The sequence below is a fragment of the Microcaecilia unicolor genome, chromosome 13 (genome assembly GCF_901765095.1).
Source record: "Microcaecilia unicolor chromosome 13, aMicUni1.1, whole genome shotgun sequence".
NCBI classification, from domain to species: domain Eukaryota; kingdom Metazoa; phylum Chordata; class Amphibia; order Gymnophiona; family Siphonopidae; genus Microcaecilia; species Microcaecilia unicolor.
The window spans coordinates 55,744,696-55,759,522 of NC_044043.1; the positions used below are offsets into that span (position 1 = coordinate 55,744,696).

At 45.9% G+C, this 14,827-nt stretch overlaps 1 protein-coding gene across 1 annotated transcript in view; it reads right to left on the bottom strand.

The window, feature by feature from the left end:
- The window catches only part of SPECC1 (sperm antigen with calponin homology and coiled-coil domains 1), a 217,134-nt gene extending 204,157 nt beyond the window's left edge, over positions 1-12,977 (bottom strand). Inside the window, exon 1 of the mRNA XM_030185806.1 lies at positions 12,935-12,977. The gene's annotated coding sequence lies outside the window, so the exon portion shown is untranslated. The remainder of the gene's footprint in view (positions 1-12,934) is intronic.
- Positions 12,978-14,827: the final 1,850 nt, after the last annotated feature.

Genomic DNA, 14,827 nt, shown 5'->3' on the forward strand with positions numbered 1-14,827 from the left:
GAATGTCTAAGCAACTGAATAAGTGGTGCAGTGGTTACAGCACAGGTCTTGTAATCAGAAGGTGGCTGGTTCAAATCCCCCTATTATTATGGTTTTAATTTGGACGTCCCTGACTGCACTTGCATGTTTTGTTTTGTTTTTTGGACGTCACTGATTGCACTTGCATGTTTTGGTTTTTTTCTTCCGATTTTTGCTCTCTGCATGGGTCCCGCGCAGCACCAACTAAACTAAAATTGCTCGGGGGACCTGCATACTGCTGTCATGGAGCTAGGTATGGTATTTGAGGCTGACATAGAGGCTGGAAAAAATATTTAAACAGTTTGTTTTTTAGGGTGGGAGGGGGTTAGTGACCACTGGGGGAGACAGGGGAGATCATCACCGATTCCCTCCGGTGGTCATCTGGTCAGTTTGGGCACTTTTTGGAAGCTTGGTCGTGAAAAAAACAGGACCAACTTTGTGTGGACTAAATGCTCGTCGGGGACGTCTTGCTTCTTTCCATTATCAGGCGCGGAGCTCCATCTGTTAACCACGCCCCGGAACGCCCCTGTCCCACCTTCGCTACCGTTCGGCCACGCCCCCAAGAATTTTGCCCGCCCCGTGACGGAAAGCAGTTGGGGCCATCCAAATTCAGCTTTCGATTATACCCGTTTTTGAGATGGACGTCCATCTCCCGATTTGTGTCGGAAGATGGGCGTTAGTCTCTTTCGAAAATAAGCTGGTAGGTCACTAAAGGACTATGCACACCTTAGAGGAAGGATTCAACCCAGTCCTGGAGAGCCACACCAAGCTGGTCTGGTTTTAAAGATATCCACAGTGAATATGCATGAAATACATTTGCATGCCGTGCCTCTACTGCAAATCTAACCCAGTCCATGGGACAGACCAAGCCAGTCTGGTTTTCAAAATTTCCACAATGAATATGCACGAGATAGAAACCCCTGCCTCAGAGGGAACACGGACCAAGAGAAATGTTGCCAAATCACCCCGACAAACAGGGTTTGCCTATCCACATTGCTGATTTGTCTAAGACAAATTAACGAGATGATCAGAACTATATGCAATGAGGCAAAAAAAAACCAAAAACTACAAGAGCCTTTACAGTCCAGTGAGGAGTGAGATGGCAACACTAGCCAGGAGCCCAGCAAAGTACTACGAGTTGGACTCCTGCTGGACCAGTTCTGAAGGAGACAAGCTGGAGAGACACGAACATGGAACCATGCAGCGACAGCTGTAAAAATCTGAACGAGAAGACGCGAGCATAACAGCTCTTTCCCTAAAATGACAGTATTTTAAAGAATTTCTCAGATAATTAAAACAGAATTTTCAGATGTCTACAATTATAGATGCTTGTTACAAGAGTAAAATGATGAGAGCAGCTCTTGTCTATATTGAAGTTTAATTTTAATCTTAATCTCATACAAAAAAAAAAAAAACAACTTATATGGGGACCCTTTTACAATGCCACGGTAGGGCTACCATCGCAATAGCGTGCAGCAAAATCAGCCCTACCGCCGGGCTATCACAGGATCCCGGTGGAAGTTCCAGTGTGTGCCATTCGCCATTTCCGGTCCTCTAAATTTATTTTAGCACCGGGGGCAAATCGCTGCCCAGTTACTGCCAGCTTAGCAAAGGAGCACTTACCGCCTCCTAAGGGTTCCCCCAGGAAATGGCCAAACAGCAAGTGCTTAAAGTTACCACACAGCCATTTCCTTTTTTACCCCACAACGGAGTCCTTTTACCGCAGCTTGCTCAAAGGACTCCATAGTACCATTTACCTCACAAAACCAGGGTGTACATTGAACACACGGCTCTCCGTAATATATCATCATAGCCTATGATCCATTTTACATAAGTGTAATTTTATGTTCATTTTTGAGAAACTGCTCATACAAAAAATGTAATATATACGTACACCAAGTCAAATTATTTACTTCCCAATTTTTCCTCAGTTCAGAATTTCCAAGAAAATCTCTCTCCCTATCCTTGAAGGATGGTAAATTGAAAAAGTAACCTAGTCCAGGCAACAGGGAAGATGCTCTAACGTGGGCAACACACAGGGTTTACAGCCTGAAGTCTTGGCATACCTGATGCTTCCACGCTAGATAGCATACATTACGCAAAGAGGAAGAGAGTCATAACTGCACATACTGTTGGAATTAGTTTCATGTAAATAGTGACAGCAGGGAATGTTCATACCATTAGACATTGTGTTCTTCTCTCCGTTCTTTCTTCAGCTCCAAAATCATTCCTTGGGCAGGCGACGTGCCACAGGCACCAGGAAACAGCTGAAATGGGACCCATCTGAGCCCTTCATAACACTTGGTTGCCAGCCACCAGTGCTGGGTGCTGAGTTTACATTCGTGGATTTGCCCCTCATTCTCTTCCTCATCACTTCAGTTTCCTAATGCTGCTCATAGTCAAACGTTTGCAGTTTTTTTCTCTTCCCTATTGACCACCGTCTTCCTTCACTAGAATATAATTCTTTAGGTCAGTGATTTACGACCTGTCCTGGAGACACACGTAATTGGTGTGATTTTCAGGCTATTCATGGTGAATACACAATTATTTGCAGATGTTCAAAATGCTACCACCAGCTTAATATCAGACTCTCAGCATAGGTAGCATGTTACTCCTGTGTTGCAAGAATTATATAGGTTACAGGTAACCAATGGGATACAGTACAAAATCCTTGTATCTTTCTGCACCTTACTCTCTGACCTCTGTGCTGAAGGTTTACTGTCCTTCCAAGCCTTTATGGTCTGAAGACACACTTTGTTTATACCAGAGTTGGGCAACCTTTATACAAAGAATATCATGTATGAATATCAGCACTATCCCTAGTGGGCCAGAATATTACCTAATGTCAGAACCAGAAATGCGCAGAGCTTCATAGCCCTTCTGTGATAAGTAAGAAAACAAAACATTCATTCAGCGTGTAATTAAACTCTTGAATTTGTTGCCAGAGGATGTGGTAAAAGCAGTTAGCTTAGCAGGGTTTAAAACAAAGGTTTGGCTAATTTCCTAAAAGAAAAGTCCATAAGCCATTATTAATATGGACTTGGGAAAATCCACTGCTTATTTCTAGGATAAGCAGCATAAAATCTGCATCATTTAAAAAAATGAAATACTTAGGAGGGTTTTTGTTCAGCTGTGAATTGTTCAGTGTGTCACATACATTAACACGCCATCCAGTGTGTCACAACTGAATTACAATCATCAATAAATTTAATTTCCATGTATTAATCAATACATTTAGTAAGAATCATTGTGATTTGCATCCATGTCCAGCTCCACTGTTTAAATATCTATCATCTGAAAGGATACATTGGACGATAGCTTTCATGGATTTAATTTTTCTGTCCGGTAGATTTCTAATAAACATGAGCACAAATATACTTAACACCTTTACTAAAAGATTCTAATAAGTCTAGTCAAGAGTTCTCAAAATGTTCTACTGGTAACCAGCATACCTTTTATTTAACAAAAGTGGCAGAAGGGATGATGGCTGATTAACTTCAGGTCTATCTGGATAAATTTTACTTTTCAGATCCAATGTAGTCTTGTTTTTGGAAATCGTTCAGTACTGAATCTTGTCTCGCTCTTTATTCAGATGATTTGAGACTGAATTTGGATAAAGGAATGCCTATTCTGATGCAGCTTAACCTTTCATCTGCCTTTGATGTAGTAGATCAGGTACTATTATTAAGGCGACCTGATGGTTTTCTGCATTTCTGAAAAATCCTTGTTTTAGAGAGTTAAAAATCAGAGAAACTCAGAGGGTCTTTTACTAAGGCGCGCTCACATTTTTGGCGCACGCTAAACATTAGAGATGCCAATGCATTCCTATGGGCCAGTGGCGTACTAAGGGGGGGGGCGGTGGGGACGGTCCTCCCCGGGTGTACGCCGCTGGGGGGGGGGGTGCCACGCGTCTGTCGGCAACGCTCGTTCTCTGCTCCCTCTGGCCCCGGAATGGGTTATTTCCTGTAATGGGGCAGAGGGAGCAGGGAACGAGCGTTGCTGACAGACGCACGCCACCCCCCCAACAAGTAAAGATGCACCGGGGAGGGTGTCGTTTCACTGGGGGAAGCTGCCCCTTTCACGTCCCCTGTCCCACCCCTTCCACGCCCTCACCTCCCCCCTGCCATCTCTCTCCTCCCCCCCTCCCCTCCCCTTACTCTGCTATCCCTGGTGGTCTAGAGGTACCTCTTCGGGGCAGAAAAGAGCCCCCGCTTTCCTGCCCGGAGCTGCTAGCTGCCCTGCATCCTGTCCTGTGGTGAGTCCAGCTCTCGGCATTTCAAAATGGCCGCCGAGAGTTGAAGTCTCGTGAGGCTGCTTCAACTCTTGGCGGCCATTTTGAAATGCCGAGAGCCGGACTCACCACAGGACAGGATGCAGGGCAGCTAGCAGCAGCGCTCCGGGCAGGAAAGAGGGGGCTCTTTCCTGCCCCGAAGACGAAGAGGTATCTCTAGACCACCAGGGATAGCAGAGTAAGGGGAGGGGGGATAGTTGCGTTTCGCCGGGGGGGGGGGGGTGCATCGGCGATCCGCCCCAGGTGTCAGCCCCCCTAGGAACGCCACTGCTATGGGCATCTCTAACGTTTAGCGTGCCCCAGGGGCATAGCCAGACTTCGGCGGGAGGGGGGTCCGGAGCCCGAGGTGAGGGGGCACATTTTAGCCCCCCCCCGGCGCCGCCAACCCCCCACCATTGCCGCCGCCACCACCTTTGCCCCCCCCCTGCCGCTGACCCTCTCTACCCCCCTCCCGCCATTGCTGTCGCCTGCCCTTGCTGGCGGGGGACCCCAACCTCCGCCAGCTGAGGTCCTCTTCTTCCTGCAAAAGGCAGGCGACAGCAATGGCGGGAGGGGGGTAGAGAGGGTCGGCGGCAGGGGGGTCCAGGACCACATCTATGGGGGCCCAGGTCCCCTGGCCCCACGTAGCTAGGCCATGGCGTGCCCAAAATGTGAGCATGCCTTAGTAAAAGACGCCCTCAGATAGTTAGAAGCCAGGACATGGGGCACCTCAGGGTTCACCCTTATCACCTATGCTCTTGAATATTTTTAAAGTCCCTTGGGTGTGTTATTAAAAGTCACTAGATTTAACATATGTTTACACTGATGTACAAATTTTGTTTCCGGTAGTATCTATTATTGAGATTTATTTTTATGAAAGTTTTTGATCATATTTTAATCTGGACGAGAGAATCTTCTTAAACTTAATTCAGAAAAGGCAGTGCAACTGTTATGGGTAGGTGGGAAGCTGTAGCCTCTGCCCTCCGAGCACTTTGATTTGGAAGGTTAAATTCCACCTCCCACAGGTTTGGTGTCAAATGTTTTCTTCCATTAAATCTTAGTTTATTTTTCTCAGGATTATTTGCAAAGATTGCTCATGCAACTGTTTTTTCAGGATTAAATTACTGCAATTCATTGTTTTTAGGAATTCTAAAACTTCACTATCTATACTGCAATGTTACAGATTATTGCTGCTAAAATTATTCTTTTTAAAACTGAAATTTGAAAGCGCTATTCTGCTACTGAAACTTTTGCACCGGTTGCCTATAGTTGCTAATAGAATTTGAGGGGCTCGATACTCAAAGTAGTTTAAATAAGCAGGAGAGGCTCTTGGCCATTTAAAATTGCTTGTGCAGAGTTATCTGGGGATATTCAGTGGCACGTATCCAGATAATGCCACTGAATATCCCCTCTAAAATTGCCCATGCTGAAACTGGCTAGTTTGTGGGCAGTCTGGGGGTGGAGTTAGGGCAGAGCAGAAACTTATCTGCGATTTTCAGTCCTCTACCTAAGAAACTGCGGCAAGTTAACCAGGACTGGTCTGAATATCGGCTGGTGCCCGCTTAACTTCCAGTATGGCAGTCATACCTGGATATTCAATGCTGGGCGCTGCGCATGGCCCGGCATTGAATATTCAGGATTAAGTCAATCCACACCTGGAAGCAGCTCGTAAGCTGTTCACTGCCGTGGGCAGAATATTGACCTGTGGGCCCTGTTTACTAAGACGTGTTAGCGTTTGCTAAAATTTACCACACGCTAATGCTAGACACCCATATATTCTGGGTGTCTCTAGCATTAGAATGAGATCGTTTTTAGCGGTGGCTTAGTAAACAGAGCCCTTAATGTTTTGTTTTTTTAATCAGGAAATATTGTTTGGAAACTTTCTGGGCTATTGGGCTTCCTTAACCAAACCCAGACCTAGTATTTACTGACAGCTTTAAAAATTCTGTCTGCCTTCTTTACTCGGTTAAAATCTTCTTGTTCATCTGCTCCAAGTTTGTGGAATATGCAGCCAACAGAAACTTGTGCGGAACAAAATTATTTGAGGTTTTGTAAATTATCAAAAATATGGCTTTTCAATACATTTTTACTTTTTTTTATTCTGGTATTTTAAATTTGTCACTGGAATTTTTCTCTGTGTGAACTATTTGGAGCTAATAGCTTTGGATGGTATATAAAAGTAGTGTATTATCATCATTCATTATTTATGGACAGTCCCCCTAGTTCTAGATGGCTTCTTACTCATATCATTTTTTTTTTTTTTTTTTAATCGTGGGTAGTTTTGTGCATTGTCCTTTTTGTGATTGAAGATGAGATTTTAATTGTGTGTGTTTGTTGGAATGAAACAAGTAATATGTGGAATATAAGTGGCATTAATGTGATTGGTCTCCCTATTAAAAAGATGCTCACAGTGGAATATGGTGTAATAATTATCATAAAAACAATTATTAAAAAAAAGTCACAAGGTACAATGGTTTTAAAATATTTCGCTCACACCTTTTCATTGATGGCTCAAGGTTACAGTAGGCATTTCCCTGTCCTCAAAGTGCTTTACAATCTAAGGGCCAAAAGTTCTATTATTATGAATGAAGTCAATTTACTAAGCAGCTCACATCAGGAAATTTAGTCCTAAGTTTGTACCTGAGGTAACAAAAACACTACTGCCCTGGGATTTGTAGCATGGAATGTTGCTACACTTGAAATTCTGCATGGAATCTTGTTATTCTTTAGAATTCTAGAATCTTGGTACTCTTTGGGGTTCTACGTGGAATGTTGCTACTCTTTGGGGTTCTACATAGAACGTTGCTACTATTTGGGTTTCTGCCAGGTACTTGGTGATGTGGATTGGCCACTGCTGGAAGCAGGACACTGGGCTAGATGGACCATTGGTCTGACCTAGTATGGCTGTTTTTATGTTCTTAGCATAATGTGACTTGCACAAGGTGTGTCAGAGGGATTTGAGGCCTAGCTTCCCTGTTCTCAGCCTGCTGCTTTGACCACTGGGCTACTCCTTCAGGTAAAAATACTGAGAAACTAAAATCAACAGTGTAAAACAAAAACCATTCAAACTAAAGACTAAGTACACAGCCCAGCTCCAAAACTGACCTCACAATCGCAACACAAAAAAATTGAAATACAATGTTGTCAGAGCCTGACACAACCCAGAATAATGCTATTGACTAGTTTGCTGAAAATATCAGAATCGTGAATATCTCTAACAGAGCTGGTGGAGACTGTGTACAAATCTATCTGAAGCATATTCATTGTGGTCTATCCTGAAATTATCTGCCATCTCCAGGACTGGGTTAGGAAACTGCTTGAGGTTCCTGTAAAAGGAGTTTCTGATGATGTGTCAGTGCTCTGAATCATTCTGTCACAGGGCTGCACACACCTCACATGTCAAAGAGGAGAAGGGGAAGCAGAGCTGGAGTGCTCATACCCACAACATCCCTCACCCCCACCGCCAAATGTTAGAATTCCCTCCTGGAGCCTTAGGTCAATGATAGAGAAAAGTTTTCACATTTTTAAAAACCATGGGGTAAAAATCAGGATTGGCTCAACCTGTCCATGGCACAGCTCTCTGGTCACATGACTTCAAGAAGATCTGTGAAGGACTCGTGATGGGACAGAGAACGCAGGAGCTTTAGAATGACCAATCACAAATCAAGCACTCAGGCTGATGGAAACATTAGGCTTGGAGTGGAGGAGGAGCCTAATGGTTAGAGCAGCAGCTTAGAACCAGGGGAGTCTGGTCCAAATCCCACTTCAGTTCAGTGGCGTAGCCAAGGGTGGGTCCAGGTGGGCCCAGGCCCACCCACTTTGGGCTCAGGCCCACCCAATAGCAGCACACCTACGATGTGGCTGGCACTGATCCCCAAGCCTCCTCACCAGCTGAAAACTCCCAACAACTGTCCGTCCTGCATACGTTGTAAATAGCAGATCTTCGCCTTCAGCGAGTAGCAACTGATACATACTGTTCGCACCAGCCCCACAGCCTTCCCTCTGATGTTTCCCTCTGCAGAAACATGAAGTTGCATCAGAGGGAAGGCTGTGGGGCCAACATGAGCAGTGTATTAGTTGCTGCTCACTAACAGTGAAAATCTGCTATTTAAAAGGTATACGGGGAGGGGGATTTTTGAGAAACCATATGGCATGCAGGCGAGAGAGGAACTGACCAAATCACTTGTGAGACAGAGCGGAGTTATTCTGCCCACCCATCTTGAGCCCAGGCCCACCCAAAACTGGGTGTCTGGCTACACCCCAGCTTCAGTTCCTTGTGATTTTGCCTCAGGTACAAACTTAATCATCCAGGGACAGAAAATACCTACTGTACCTTAATGCACATCAGGCTTGCAGGCAGTATATAAGAAAAAAAAAAAGTTTGGGGTGGGTGGCGTACAGTAGCCACAAGACCAAGTGTTTCTACTGGGCTTCCTTCATTTTCCTCTCTCTCTCTTTATGCATCGTTATCACTGTTTTCCATATTATCTGATTTTTCACTTAATCAGACAACGGGTCAGTCCCAGTTACGTGGGATCATAAAGACTGGAGTGTACTCCGTGCTCACATTTTTTGGCCTCTGGGATGTTTTTATTCAGTCACCAGACGAATATAGTTCCACCCACATAATGCAATCTAGGCATTTGCATAGACAGTGGTCAGTTTCTATGAGGAACAAAAATAAAATGCTAGGTTGGTATCAGCTAGCAGGGGCAAGGCTGGATTAAGGCATACACAAAACCAGGCACCTGTTTAGAACCAGAAGATTGGGGGGGGGGGGGGGGGGGGGCGCACTGTGTCCTCAGAAGCCTAGGATTGCCAACTCCCTGGATTTGTTTTCAAGATTCTACAGATTTATAAATTGGTATTAATCCACAAACAAACCTTTCCTGGAGACGGGAAGGCGGTAGAACTAGAGGACATGAATTGCAATTGAAGGGGGGCAGACTCAGGACTAATGTCAGGAAGTATTTTTTCACAGAGAGGGTGGTGGATATGTGGAATGCCCTCCCGCAGGAGGTGGTGGAGATGAAAACGGTAATGGAATTCAAACATGCGTGGGATAAACACAAAGGAATCCTGTTTAGAAGGAATGGTTCCGTGGAATCTTAGCGGAGATTGGGTGGTGACGCCGGTAATTGGAAACAAAACGGGAGCTGGGCAGACTTCTACGGTCTACGGTCTATGCCCTGATCGTGACTGAATAGATAGGGATGGGCTGGAGTGTAAATTTTAAGGGGCTTTCGATGTTAGCTTCAGAACTTAGTACAAGAACAGTACTGGGCAGACTTCTACAGTCTGTGCCCTGATAAAGGCAAGGACAAATCAAACTCGGGTATACATATAAAGTATCACATACTATGTAAAATTAGTTTATCTTGATGGGCAGACTGGATGGACCGTACAGGTCTTTTATCTGCTGTCATGTACTATGTCTCAAAGCCAGAAGGATGGCTAAACCATCTGGCTATTCTTCAGAGTTTAGCCCTCTTTAGCTTTCCAGTCCTTCCCCCTCTCGGTAGGATCCAGCTCTAGTAACAGGAAGGAAGGGGTGAACTGCAAGTGGTGAGGGATAAAAAGCTGAGGGGGAGACTGAGCTCTGCTCAGGCCTTGAAGGGAGTCACTGGAACCAGGGAGAGTCTTGGGGGGGGGGGGGGGGGGGGGAGTGGAGAATATATTCAGAAGGGGTAGGAATGTAAGAGGAATAGGGCTAAGTTTGAAGGGTCCCACTGCTGCAGGCTGAGAAACACAGCTGGCAGTAAATGCAAGAAATGTACATGATGGTGAGCACAGCAGTTTGGGGGTGCACATGAGTAGAAGAGTGAAGGGCCAGGACTTGCACGCTGATTAGCTCAGCTTTTCCGCACAATTTTGCATCCTGTGCAAGAGCTAATCATGCGCAAAGCTTCATGTCAACACCAAGCCACAGCACATTTAAATCCACGTGAATAAATGTTGTTGGCTATTAAGTACAGAAGCACAAATGCAGAGAAATAGCTCGTTCTGTGGCAGTGGTGTAGTCATGGGGGGGGGGGGGGGGCGGCTCAGGCCCCTCCCCCAAACTATAGTATCCTGAACGACTGGCGGGGATGCCCAAGCCCCAACAGATGAAGAGCTGTGCGGCCCAAACCTCCCCTACTGTGAAAGTTGACGGCACGCTTTCCAGCCACCGATGCTGGCATTCCTCATGTATACTCAATACATGTGTGAGGAGTGCCAGTGTCGGCGGCTGGAAAGTTGACTTCTTCACAATGGGGGAGGTTCGGGCCATGGAGCTCTTCTGCTGGTGGGGCTTGCTTGGGCATCCCTGCCAGCAAAGGTAACATTTTTAACTGGAGGAGGGGGCAGAGAGGGATGGGTGGGCCCAGGCCCCACCCCTGTTCTGTGGTCAGCCTTAGTGAGGACTTCATGTCCGTTTCTTATTACTGCAAGCATGCAAGCTCTGCATCATCTGCAACTTTTTTTCTGGCTTCCATAAAGAGCATGGGTTTAAAAAAAAAAAAAAAAAAAAAGAGAACCGAGGGGAGGAGTGCAAAACAAAGAGCAGAACTGAGAGAGTTGTGTGCATGCATGGATCCGTATCAGCATCCGATATTGCAGGCACACATTCTGTGCATAAATACTGGTATCACACAAATAGCATTCCAACACATACACAGATCTGCGTGGGTGCAACTCTAGGTTCAAACGCAATTGTTGTGTGCGCGCAAGATAACAGCTGTCACTAGCAAATGTGTCTGGTGCTCTCTCCCGTGTTAGGTGCACTATTTGCATTTGGGAGCAAAATGTTGGCATTACTCTTGCATTAGGAAGCCATGTAGTGTGACCAATGAGCAAAAGACTATATACACGTGGGTATGTTTCTATGGTCTCACAGAAATAGAGTTTTCTTTTGAAAATTTCGACTGGAGTGGAGAAGTTCATGGGTACAAATGTACCTATGCTCTACTAATTGAAGGGAAGTTCTCAGTCCAAGGAATTTACTTGCTAACTTAAGTTATCAATTTCCTTTGGAAACTGTCCTAACACTACCTCCAATCTGTCTACACCCCTTTCAGAAGAACCAAAGAGCGCTAAATATCCTTTTTTTTACCCCTTGTGGCGCTTTCTTTACATGTAAAGCTTTGTAAATTTATAAATTGCTCTCTCAGACCATCGTCCACAGATCTCACGCTTTGGGGCAGTCCACCCTTGGCATCTCTAGTTTGTACAAGAGATAATGGAGAGTGTAAATTACTTGCCTAAAATCCTTGGTTCTCTGTTCCGGAGCTGCCAAGTTTTCCCAGTTTCAGAAGGGAGAATTTGGGGTAACTTCCCAATTCAGTGTGCTATTTGCAGTCCCCAATTCTACCCACTGAAATCAGCACTGCAGGTCACAAAATGCACTAGGATAGGGGTTATCAGAAATCCAAGACTGGCCTAAAATAGTTCCCTCCTGGAACTGGCTTGCCTGACCGTTCTCCAGCTCTAACCATTAAGCCACTCCATTTTAAGCATGTGCTTGCCTAGTCCCCATGTTCACTCAAATTATTACTGCCACTATGCCCAAAACTAGGCTCTGCACTTTTCCCTGCCACACAGAGAGAGGTGAAATAGGGAGGGGGGGGGGGGGGAACACCATGAAGGAAGATTGGGGGGCAGGGGAAGAATCAGAAAAGCTGAATGTGACTCTGGGAGGGGGGGAGAGCAGGGATTCCCACCTTTCACTCCAATTGGTAAAACAAGTTCATCCGAGGTTCCAGGTCAGCAGTCAGACAGAAAAAAACTAAAATCACAACTGGGCACAGCATTTATCCAGCACAGAGCAGATACAGAAAAGCTCCACAAGCCTGAAGTGGCAAGGAAACACCTGTCCCCAATATAGTCCCCTGAAATGATCAGCTCTGCTGGTGCCAGGGCTCTTGCCCCCCCACCCCCACCCCCCAAAACCCTAAGTCAGTGGCAGGAGTCCTGCTGTGCAGTAATGGTTATATAGTAGCAGATGATACAACCACTCACACCAAGGAGGTCTGTGCTATTTTTATTCCTCCATTCTCTACTACACCCTTTAAGTGCCACTGTGATCTAACATGTCACCAAAACCACATTTCTCTGTGCAGCATTTCCTTTTCCAGTGCTGCACCCTCCTCCGTCCCCAAATGCTCTGCTGATGGCACTGAATTTCTACCAGCTGGGACACAAACAGGCGCTGCGATTTTAAGCCACTAAGGTGACAGCTGATGTGGAGCAAGAGAAATGGCATGAAGAGACTTCAGCTTTACTGCAAAAATTTGCCTTTACATGTTTGCAGTTCACGCTACATATCCCAACACTGCACAAGCCTCCACAGCTGACTGATTCTGCATCATTGAGTCGATACTGTGCCCTTACACAGAGAATCATTTTGGGGAGCTCACTATCCTCGGGAAGGAACTATCCTGCTAGGGGACTGCGAAGCCCAAGACTGAATTGAAAAAATCTTCTGTGTCTTTCCTGCTCCTGGCTGCATTCCGCTTCCTAGCCAGCACAACCCAAAGAGCAGGGCAGATCTGCCCCTGTTCAGGGCTCCAGCTTGGCAGATCCTGAAATCCAGTCCAGCCACTTGTCATGGAAAAACTTCACAACCCCAGATTGCCTCCAAAAAAAGCAGCTTAAATAAATACTTACAGAAAAATCTTCAGGGGTTTTCTGAGTGAGAAGGGGAACTGCTTTTCTCTCCAGGCGGACAGCATGTGCGAGCCAGACCTACTAACTCGGAGATTTTTCTGTTCTCTGAGAGGAAACCACATCTCAGAGGCCAGAGGACTGTTTGTGTAATGATTCATAAAGGGAAGCAAGCTGCCAGCATTAGTGTCACAGTATTCACTTTGTACCCCCAAAGAGAGATCTTTCAGCCTGGGTACCCCAATACATAGACACTCCTACCCCCAAGAGATTTTCCAAACCCAGCACCCCAATATAGACACTCCTACACCCCTAGAGATCTTCCAGCCCAGGCACCCCAATACACAGCCACTCCTACACCCCTAGAGATCTTCCAGCCCAGGCACCCCAATACACAGACACTCCTACACCCCAAGGAGATCTTCCAACCCCAGCACCCCAATATACAGCCACTCCTACACACCTAGAGATCTTCCAGCCCAGGCACCCCACTATATAGACACTCCTACCCCCAAGAGATCTTCCAGCCCAGGCACCCCAATACACAGACACTCCTACACCCCAAGGAGATCTTCCAACCCCAGCACCCCAATATACAGCCACTCCTACACCCCCAAAAGGTCTCTTCCAGCCCTGGAACCCCAATATATAGACACTCCTACCCCCGAGAGATCTTCTAGCCTCCAACAGGCACAAGGACAATGCAGTTATGTGTTTGGAGCTACATTTTACTTCCCTTAGCCCCAAATCAAACAATATACAGTGCATCCAGGAGCATTTTGAACCAGAATAACATAGCCCCTACTACCCCACCCTGCCAACTGCACCACAGCCACCACAAGGGAGACAATGGATGGGGAACAAGATTTTTGCCTCACTTCCCTTACACCCTGTGCAGCCGCACTACCCACTCAGCCCTTGGGATGGTCTGACTGACGGACTGCACAATGGCCTCCAGCTGTGGCTGCACTGGTCTGAAGTCCACACATAGCAGTGCCTGAGGCTTCTCCCCTCAGCATGGAGAAACCCAGTAATTCCCAGGTGATTACAGACTTTGATGTCTCCTGCAGCTCATAGAGGAGTTCAGGTTCAAGGAAAACCCAAGAGGTTCATCAAGTCCTCTCCCCTTTCCCTCCCACTTCAACCGGACAACACTTCTATGTCTGAATTTTGCATTTAGAGGAAGGATCATTATTCACACAGCACTTCCTCTTCTGGAAAATGGGTAACGAAACTATATACATCGTCTATAAAGAGAGATCTGTGTTTCAGCCACTTTCAGCTCCTGTAAAATCTTGTTCAGGGCCCTTGAAAGTGGTTTCTTTCACATCTCCTAGCTCATGAATCAGAGTGAAGAGAGTTCAGACTTGGTATTGTGTGAAAAACAGGAAAAGGCCCATGGTAATTTTTTTGGGTTTTTTTTTTAAGATACATAAACTGCTAGGTGGGGGGGGGGGGGGGGGGGCAGTGCACAGGTTCCACTTTCCCCTCCAGCTGCAATGGGGAAAAGGAAGTTAAAAGAATGATTCCATGTTGATGATACAAAACGTTTTAGGTCAACAAATCTGGCAAGATCTAGCAGAAAAATCACACTGGACAAAGGAATATAAAAGTCTTTTGAGATTTGGAAGAAGAAATGCTAGAGCTGAGTAGATGCTGTGCACAGACTGCCTCAATTCCTGCAAATGGAATCTTCTTAGTGAATGGCTTCAGCAGAAGGGGTGGGGTTAGGCGGTATTTACAATGTGGACTAGCATGGGGGCCGGAGAGAGGGGAAATAACCACCTTCTCTTATTACTACTACTTATTTCTATAGCGCTACCAGACGTACGCAGCGCTTCACACTTGAACATGGAGAGACAGTGCCTGCTCACTAGAGCTTACAATCTAATTACG